This window comes from Nuphar pumila, chromosome 1, assembly GCF_984573655.1.
Source record: "Nuphar pumila chromosome 1, dmNupPumi1.hap1.1, whole genome shotgun sequence".
NCBI classification, from domain to species: Eukaryota; Viridiplantae; Streptophyta; class Magnoliopsida; order Nymphaeales; family Nymphaeaceae; genus Nuphar; species Nuphar pumila.
In genome coordinates this window covers 167,122,202-167,131,106 of record NC_143249.1, presented here as the reverse complement: position 1 = coordinate 167,131,106, position 8,905 = coordinate 167,122,202, and the positions used below count along the sequence as shown (strand labels likewise).

General features: G+C 37.8%; 1 pseudogene; it reads left to right on the top strand.

The window, feature by feature from the left end:
* The first annotated feature begins 7,181 nt into the window (after window positions 1-7,181).
* Window positions 7,182-7,661, top strand: LOC149851214 (pathogenesis-related protein PR-1 pseudogene; annotated as a pseudogene).
* Window positions 7,662-8,905: the final 1,244 nt, after the last annotated feature.

Below are 8,905 nucleotides of genomic sequence, written 5' to 3'. Positions count from 1 at the left end.
CTGTCCTTGCCTCTTATACGATTTTATTAAAAAGAGGCTCACACATTTTGGGGACATTCATATCCATGAGTTGGTCATATGTCATTAGTGCATCATTTTCAACAACAGTTATTTGTCACATGTTAGCAGTGTCTTGGTTATCTCATATCGTTTCTGAGTCTAGCTCTAGAGATGATATAGTCATCATCAGCGTTGATGTCACTATCTATGTTATTGTTGCTATCATTATATTTTCCACCATCTACATCATTGTTGCTGTCACTAATTGATTATTTGATTGCACAAAATAAATCAAAATTCATTATCTCATCATTTGCTTCCACGCATGCAACAATCATGCATTTTCAACTTTCAAGATTAATCATAAACATTTCACATATATCATCACACTTATATGTAAAATGTAAATTCCAATGTTCAACAACTTGTACCTAGCTTTGTCTTTAGCTTTGGAAGGCTGCATGTCATTCATATTGTTGTGATGACGATCACTAGCATTGGGTCGCAACGTTGAACATCTTGTCTGATGTTCATGAAAGTTCTTCATTGTCTACACATTGAACATCTATATTCCTAACCAGTTCGAGCAATTGCATGTGGTTCATGTGTACAATATTACATTTGTTCATTATTTGGGACATCAAAATCATTCACTGTTTGGGAGAGTTTGATGTTCAACAACGCACTGAGCTCGATAGATTATGTATGAGATGAATGCACATTCTCTATAGGATTTTCATCATTGCATTCATCAATTGTTGCTTCTACATCCCTTCTAAGTGCTTCTTGTTGCACTATACAAACCAATATGTAAGCGTCACCACTAAATAACATTCCTTTTATATCATCATTGTAAAAAACATTTACTCACATATGTTCATCACCTGTCTTTAGGGAATACGTATATTGGAGGCTGACTAAATAGTAAATCACATAGAAAATATTAAATAAAATATAGAACAAGCAAACAGCCACACACAAATATGCATAGGCTTAGATGACGCTCAACAACAACAACAACAACAACTACGCCTTCATCCCAAAACAATTGGGGTCGGTGATATGAACCAACAAAGAAAATCATTCTGGGTCTTCCACATGAATCCTTCTCCTCCATTCATTTCTATCCAATGCCATGTCCTCGGTGAGGTTCAAAGCATTCATATCCTTTCCTATCACCTCCATCCATGTCTTCCTAGGCCTACCCCGACCTCTTTTAACTAATATATTTTCCCATTTCTCCATCCTTCTAACTAGAGCATCATTAGGCCTTCGTCGAATATGTCCAAACCACCGTAAACGATTCTCTCTCATCTTATTTTCAATGGGTGCAACACCTACCTTCTTACGTATCTCCTCGTTCTGAATCTTATCTTTTATTGTATTTCCACACATCCATCTCAGCATACGCATCTCAGCTACACTCATTTTTTGAATATGATGTCTCTTGGCAGCCCAACATTGCGTACCATATAGTAAAGCAGGCCTAATAGTCGTCCTATAAAACTTTCCCTTCAATCGCAATGGCATTCTACGATCGCACAACACTCCAGTTGCACTCTTCCATTTCATCCACCCAACCTTTATCCTATGATTTACATCTTCATCAATTTCTCCATACTTTTGAATGATAGATCCCAAATATTTGAAAGAATCATCCACCGATATTTCTTGCTCACCAAGCTTCACTACACTCCCATCTCTATTTCGTTGCTTACTAAATCAACATTCCATGTATTCTGTCTTACTCTTACTCAACTTAAAACCTCTTGCTTCCAATGTTTGTCTCCATAATTCTAACTTAGCATTAACCCCAGCTCTAGACTCATCAATCAAAACAATATCATCAGCAAACAACATACACCACGACACATTTTCTTGAATTGATCTCGTAAGCTCATCCATCACTATAGCAAATAGGAAAGGGCTTAAAGCAGATCCTTGATGTAACCCAACCGTTATAGGAAAATTGGTTGTCACCCCTCCACAAGTGCGGACATTGGTTACTACTCCTTCATACATATCTTTAATTATACTAATGTACTTGAGAGAAACACCTTTCTTCATCATTGTCCACCAGAGAACGTCCCTATGTACTCTATCATAAGCCTTCTCCAAATAAATAAAAACCATATACAAATCTTTGTTCCTTTCTCTATTTCTCTCAATAAGTTGTCTAAGAAGATGTATAGCTTCCATAGTAGATCTTCTAGGCATAAAACCAAATTGATTCTCCAATATCATGACAACCTTCCTCAACCTAGACTCAATCACCCTCTCCCAAAGTTTCATAGTATGACTCATGAGTTTTATACCACGATAGTTTGCACAATCTTGTATATCACCCTTATTCTTATATAGAGGCACCAAAGTACTCTTCCTTCACTCATTAGGCATCTTATTAAAATTAAAAAAAAAAAAAAAATCAGAATTAAAATAAAATAATATGCATATATATATTGTTTGTATGAAACTCACATTTTGACCTAATCGAGAAAGTTGATGCAATGGATGCCACAACCTCGTAGGAATGCAACGATGAAGTATCGTTGATGGATCACCGAAAAAGAGTAGCTGAAAATAGTTGCTAGAAAAATAGCTGATTTTTTTTTACGAAAGATCAAGCAAGTTGGGGACAACAAAGTACCCTTAGAAAATGTGAAAATAGCCCCGAGATACGAACAATCACTTTTTATACCACGAAAAATAAAAAACATGAAAAAACATCGCATTCTATAGGTACTAGAAATATGCATAGTTAGTAACATATTTGTTTCTCTCTGCACAATTATATGTGATCTTCTTATAAAATATATGATTTTACTATGTTATTTGCTAAGTTATAATTAATAGAGGTTCGCATAAGTTATAATTGTGCATTTCGTGAGGACCACAAAAAATAAGGTACAAATATACATTTAAGTAAATGATGTTTGCATGGTCTCTAGCAACTTTGGTTGTAAAGTTACGATCATAAGGAGGTTCACATAATTTATATTTGCTCATTTCGTAAAGACTGCAAAAAATTAGGTATGAACATACATTTAAGTGTGGTTAAAGATATGAGAAAGAGAGGAGGTTTGCATGGTTTTTAGTGACTTTGGTATAAAATATGTGATTTTACTAAGGTATTTGTGATTTTATGATTATCAAAGAAGACTGCATAAATAACATAATTTTTTCATGCTTAGGACTGCAAAAAAATTGTGTGAATATACATTTAAGTGAGGTTTTGCCTTAGCTGACGGGTAGAACTATATATCGTGTGAACTTCGTGACGTTCGCTTGTGCGAAGGGTAAAAGGTCTTAGAAAATGCCTATTTGCTGTTTTGGACAGTTGGTAGATTTCAAAATTTTAGAGAATTTTAAGGAAACACATCATTTTTGTCGATCAGTTGTTTTTTGTTTTTTCAATGTGTACATAATAAAAATCAATAGTTTGAAATTTTTGAAGTTGTTTAGATCATAAAAACTCAATATACGCATAAAAAAAGTTCACAATAAGAGTCAGTTATTAGGATTTCTTTTATCATGAAGACCACATCCGTGTGGTCAGATTTGCCAAAATATGCTTTTACATATGATTTTTAAAAGTGGTTTATATGATTGGACGATCTTGCTTCCCTCTCTCTCTCTCTCTTTATATTTATAGATGTATTTGTGGCTCCTAAACAATTTTATCTCTTAAACCCTTCTAAATGCAAAAGTTTGCTTAATCTGAACTTCTAATCTACTAGCTAACTCAATCGATCTTAGAACATATGCTTGGGTTCGACGTTTGCTGTGTTGTACTAACTCACGGGTAGAGAATGGGATTGCCGTATTGAAAAGAGTCGAGTTGTCAAATTGCTAGGCACAAAATCATTGGCTCTATTTGTCTTCAGCCAAGTATTGGTCCCTTTGAAAAGTTTCCACTTGTAAGAAACTTTTCTTTTCTTTTCATGACCAGTAAAGTCAAAGCCCATACTATCCTGTTTAATATGAAAACTTCAACTTATGAAAACTTCATCTGGGAGAAACTTTTGTGGGTTTTTTGAACACACTGTTGTATGTCATTTCCCTCTGTTTTAAAATATTGCAATAATTAGTTAGGTATTCATAACTCAATGGAACTTATACCGTTTTGTTTATTGCTAAGGACCAAAGGGGGCTCTGCTTGTCTGGGAGGATCAGTTAGTGCAGGTCACCTTGTGTTGGGATGTTTCAAGTTCGAACCCCAAATGGTATCGTTGTAATACTGGTAGGGGTCTGCCTAACCCCAGCTTGCTCTGTCAAAAAAAAGCTATGGTACTTAGGAACCGTTATTGCAGTTAAGTCACACTACATGCTGACTTCATTGTTAAATTTTGCCAACAATCAGAGGATGCTTATGAAATGATTTTGATTCCTCCATGAAGTCAATCCTAATACTTGATCTGATTTGATTGCCACACTTAACATATGTTTTGTTTTTGACATTGAACACAAAGAGCTTACATTGCTATCTTTACTGAACTCCTGAGCTGTTTTATTATTTTATTTACTGCAAATTGAACAGTCTCAAAGATTACCATTGCGGATAAGCAGGTTCAATGTTAGTTTGTTGCTCTTCTTATTGGTGTGTACATTTGACAGTTTATGCAATCCCTATGTAATGAGCTCCATGAATGTTCAAAAGCTATTTACATGGTTGTCTTGACAGTTCCTGCAATTTTGTGCCAACAAGCTACATGCCTGAAAGAAGATGAAAGTGGTGAAAGTATGTTGTTGAACTTCATATTATCGTTACTTTCTCAATGAAATAAAAGGGGTTCAATTGTTTGTGTTGTACATTGTTCTATGGTATTGTGGATTTTTTGCTTAAATTTGCTTCTTATTCATGGTTACGTGTCAGTGGGTTTGTGTTTATGCAAGATAGGCTTCTTTATTATATCATAGTCGTTCTGCAGTGAAAAATGAATATAGTCCTCTGACTTCAATAATCAGGAAATAGCTGTTATCTTGCTGTTATATAGTCCCTCTATTATTATACTTGATATGATTTGATTTTTTATTGTTAGCTAGGAGAAAAAAATTTCTTGCACAAACAAGCGAAAAATTTTCTTGTTCGTTTTCCAGCCCATTTTTCTAATGCTACACAAAAAACTCAAAAACTCTTCTTGTGGAAAACTTCTTATATAAAAAAACTCTCATAGGCAAAACTTTCTTTTCCTATGAGAGTTTTTCTCACTTCCAAAGGTGCCCTAAATACAATCTCAATGGTCCTCCTTGGGATTGTAATAAGGTGCATCACTTCTGTTTGGATCTAACATAATCAGATGCAACCTAATCATATTCAAAGCCAGATTCAGATCCGATCATGAAGCAAGTGTTTGCTGAACCCAGATCCGACTAGCTATTTATCCTAATCTGATATATAATTACAATGAAAACGGCCGACAAGGACCTAGGGTCGGATTTAGATTCAGTTGTGAAAAATATAAGGCTCAATCCGACCCATTTATCTAGTTGGACCCAGACCATTTATCTAATCAGGCTCCATCCCAGATATCCAAACCCATGTTCACTGGATTTTGTTTCACTTTCATCTGGTCCAGCTTCATATTACTCATTTAGTTACCCTCCAAGCCAATAAACGAAGTTGCAATATCAAAGGTCTGCCGTTGGATCGTATCCGGGCATCGGGTATCCGACACAAACCCGACCCTTTGGCCATCCTAATTTCAACAACATCCTAATTAAATGCTGAACACGTCTAGCACGAGATTGAGTCAAAACAATTTGGGTCATCAGATCTCAAATATCACTTCTCACTCTACCACCCGGAAATCCGGGTCTTCCTCAATAATTCCTTTCATCATCAACAAAGTCTGCCTGGATTTCAGGGCAAGGCAACATTTTTCAAAGATTTTGCAATGTACACCAAAGTGCCCTAAACTAAGGCACATATTCACAAGCCGTAATTTCAAAAGTGGTAAACTTTGACTTAGCTTGGGGAGACTTACCTGAGTTAAACCGTCCTTGACCAACCATTGCGTGGTCCCATTTCGAGGACGGACTCGGCTCGCTGTCGCCATGCATGAAAGCATTGAAATTGTATGAACCTACCTGAGATCTGACTTTCTCACAGGCGCACTTGCAACTTACTTGACCTATGTTGAGTTGGTCTAAGTCAAACCATCTCATTGAGTGAGTTTCTTTTCTAACGGCCTTGTTTCAAGGTCCGTGGGAAAATCTGCCCTTAGGATGCGGCACACAGCTCAGAAAACTGCCATGTATGGCTTTTCTTACGGGAAAAGGCTTCCGCAGCCCCTCTTGAGGAAGCCTTTTCATACGAAAGGGTCAAGCCCCTCACTATCAGGAAAACATAGGCCTTACTTCAATGCCACGTGAGCCAACCATTTTACGGTGGGGTATGTTTGTTTCACGTCCTGTAGAAGAAAAACAATCCCTTTTCTTAAGAAAGAGGTTGTTTTCTTCACGGGCCCTAAGTTAAGAACTAGCTCGCTTGCAAGCTCAGCTGCCACTTGATGTGGGCCCAAATGACTTGACCTACCGTCCACAATAACTCATGAAACAAGTTTAACTGACCAACTCTAGAAAACAGCCAAACCGATTTTTTTTCGATTTATTGCTCAAAGAAACGGCATCTAGAATTGAAGACCTGGTCACTGGCTCAACCTGCCATGCTTTACGATCATCGTCTCAAAGGCGTAAAACTCCAAGGCTAGAACCCTCGGCCATAGGGCCTATGCTTAACGGCTTATACAAGAGAGTGGTGCTTGCAAGAATCAAACCTTGACCACCCGTCGGCCGGCCATAACCTAGCCCTGCTATACCAAACCCCCTTTGGTTAACAAGCCTAAAATTAAGTCCTAGTCAACTCTGGGCCATTGAGTGAAAGCCATCATCTCTACATGACCCTAAGAACAATCAAATCCCCAAATCAAGGGATGTTTTGTCATTTAGAAGCATGCATTGTCATTTCGTGCAATAATACTCTAGCCACCTTTATTGTGCTACAATCAAAGCTTACGAGGCTATGACCATTACTTCGCCTTTCACAAGCTTTGTACTCGATTCCCCCACAACTATTTAACACCCTTAGCTCTATTCTCCCTTCAAACCCCATTATTTTCTATTCATTGCCTACATTCATACATACATATATACATATACATTTAGTACATATGGCACGGGCTATGGCACTAGGCATGCTCTTAGCACTCCTCTACTTCTCACATGTACAAGGGTCGACGACTAATAGCAGCAAGATCATACGCCAATTTCTTGATGAGCACAACAAAGCTCGGGCGGAGGTAGGCGTGCCACCCCTCACATGGGATCCTCTCTTGGCTAGGTATGCCAGAGTCTACTCAAACTCGAGGAAGTTTGACTGTAAGTTGGTGCACTCGGATGGTTATTTCGGGGAGAACTTGTTCTGGGGTCAAGGGAGGCAATGGACCGTGAAGGATGCGGTCGACGCATGGGTCAACGAGAAGGCAATGTACAACTACACCAATAACAGCTGCACCGGGGCCGATTGCTCGCACTACACCCAGGTCGTGTGGCGCACCACCAAGCGACTTGGTTGTGCTAAGACCATATGCATGAAGAAGGACACATTCATCACTTGCGAGTACGATCCTCATGGGAATTATGTGGGTGCTAGACCTTACTAGCTTTCCACTTCCTCATTTTTTTTCCAAAAAATGCACCCAATAATTATGTCGCTTTTCTTTAAAAATACACCTAAAATATCGCTGTTTGATTGTTTCTACACACATAATTATTTCCCACAATAATAAATCACTAAAGCACGTTTTCAGATTTGGGATTAAATGGCTCAATTTGCATGTTCTAATGGAAATAGCAGTATGTTGGGTGTATTTGTTGAAATTCAATATAAAATTTGTCTATTTTTTGGAAAAAATGAAGCTTTTGTTTTTGTGTGTCAAGGAATAAAAAGATGTAGGAAAAAAATCATCTAATAAAAGGCCAAGTATTGACATGGCCTTGTCTAAAGTTCCCAAAATTCCTCAATGTGTTAGCTTCAAGGCAAACTAAATATAAGTAAGATGTTGATACTTTTGGGAAAGAGGGGGCAACATTCGAAAAGTGCACTTTTTAGGGTTCCACCTGATGTTTGCGGAGTGGAGGCGTCCTTGGTTGGAGAAATGTCATGTATGTAATTTGTGCTTATTTATTTGGTTTTCATTGGTGGTAATTGATGTATTCCTTGAAATATGATATTTTTATTTAAAGTCTTAGCATTAGAGCATAATTGACATCTTTATGCTTCAACGGATTATCAAGTGCACATCTCTACCAGATTTGTTGGAAGGATAAACTTCCAAACTTGGTTTCTTTTAGAACATTAAATTCGACTTAATTGCTTGTAATTAGTAAAAATTCATCTGCAGCTACCCCAACTTGATACCCCCCCCCCCCCCCCCAAAAAAAAAGAAAAAAAAGAATTACAAGATCAGGTAGTTCATCTTAGTGCACAAGCCAATGCATAGTATAGGTCCCGGGGCAGGATTCCTCACCTCCGAGTTTTATGCTGCCGGCACGACGACTGTAGGAATGGCAGGCTAAGCCAGCGCAACCAGGCCTTCGTGCCTGATACAGTTTCTTTGGGTTATAAATAAAAAAACATGTAGACCTCAGGTTGCCCAAGTAGTGAGGGCAGTTTTTGGGACGATGATGGAATCACATCTTACACAAGATTGCTCCCTGAGATTATATTGGTGGCTTACCTGGTGTGCGTCCTTTGCAGGTTAGATCCCTCACTTGGGTTTATTATCTACAAGGGTTGGGAGAAATTATTAGGTAAACCCATTTTTAAGCAGGTTTTTCATCGCGCACGCACACACACACAAAAAAACTCATACAATCATGTGAGTTTTATAGGGAAAGGGGATTG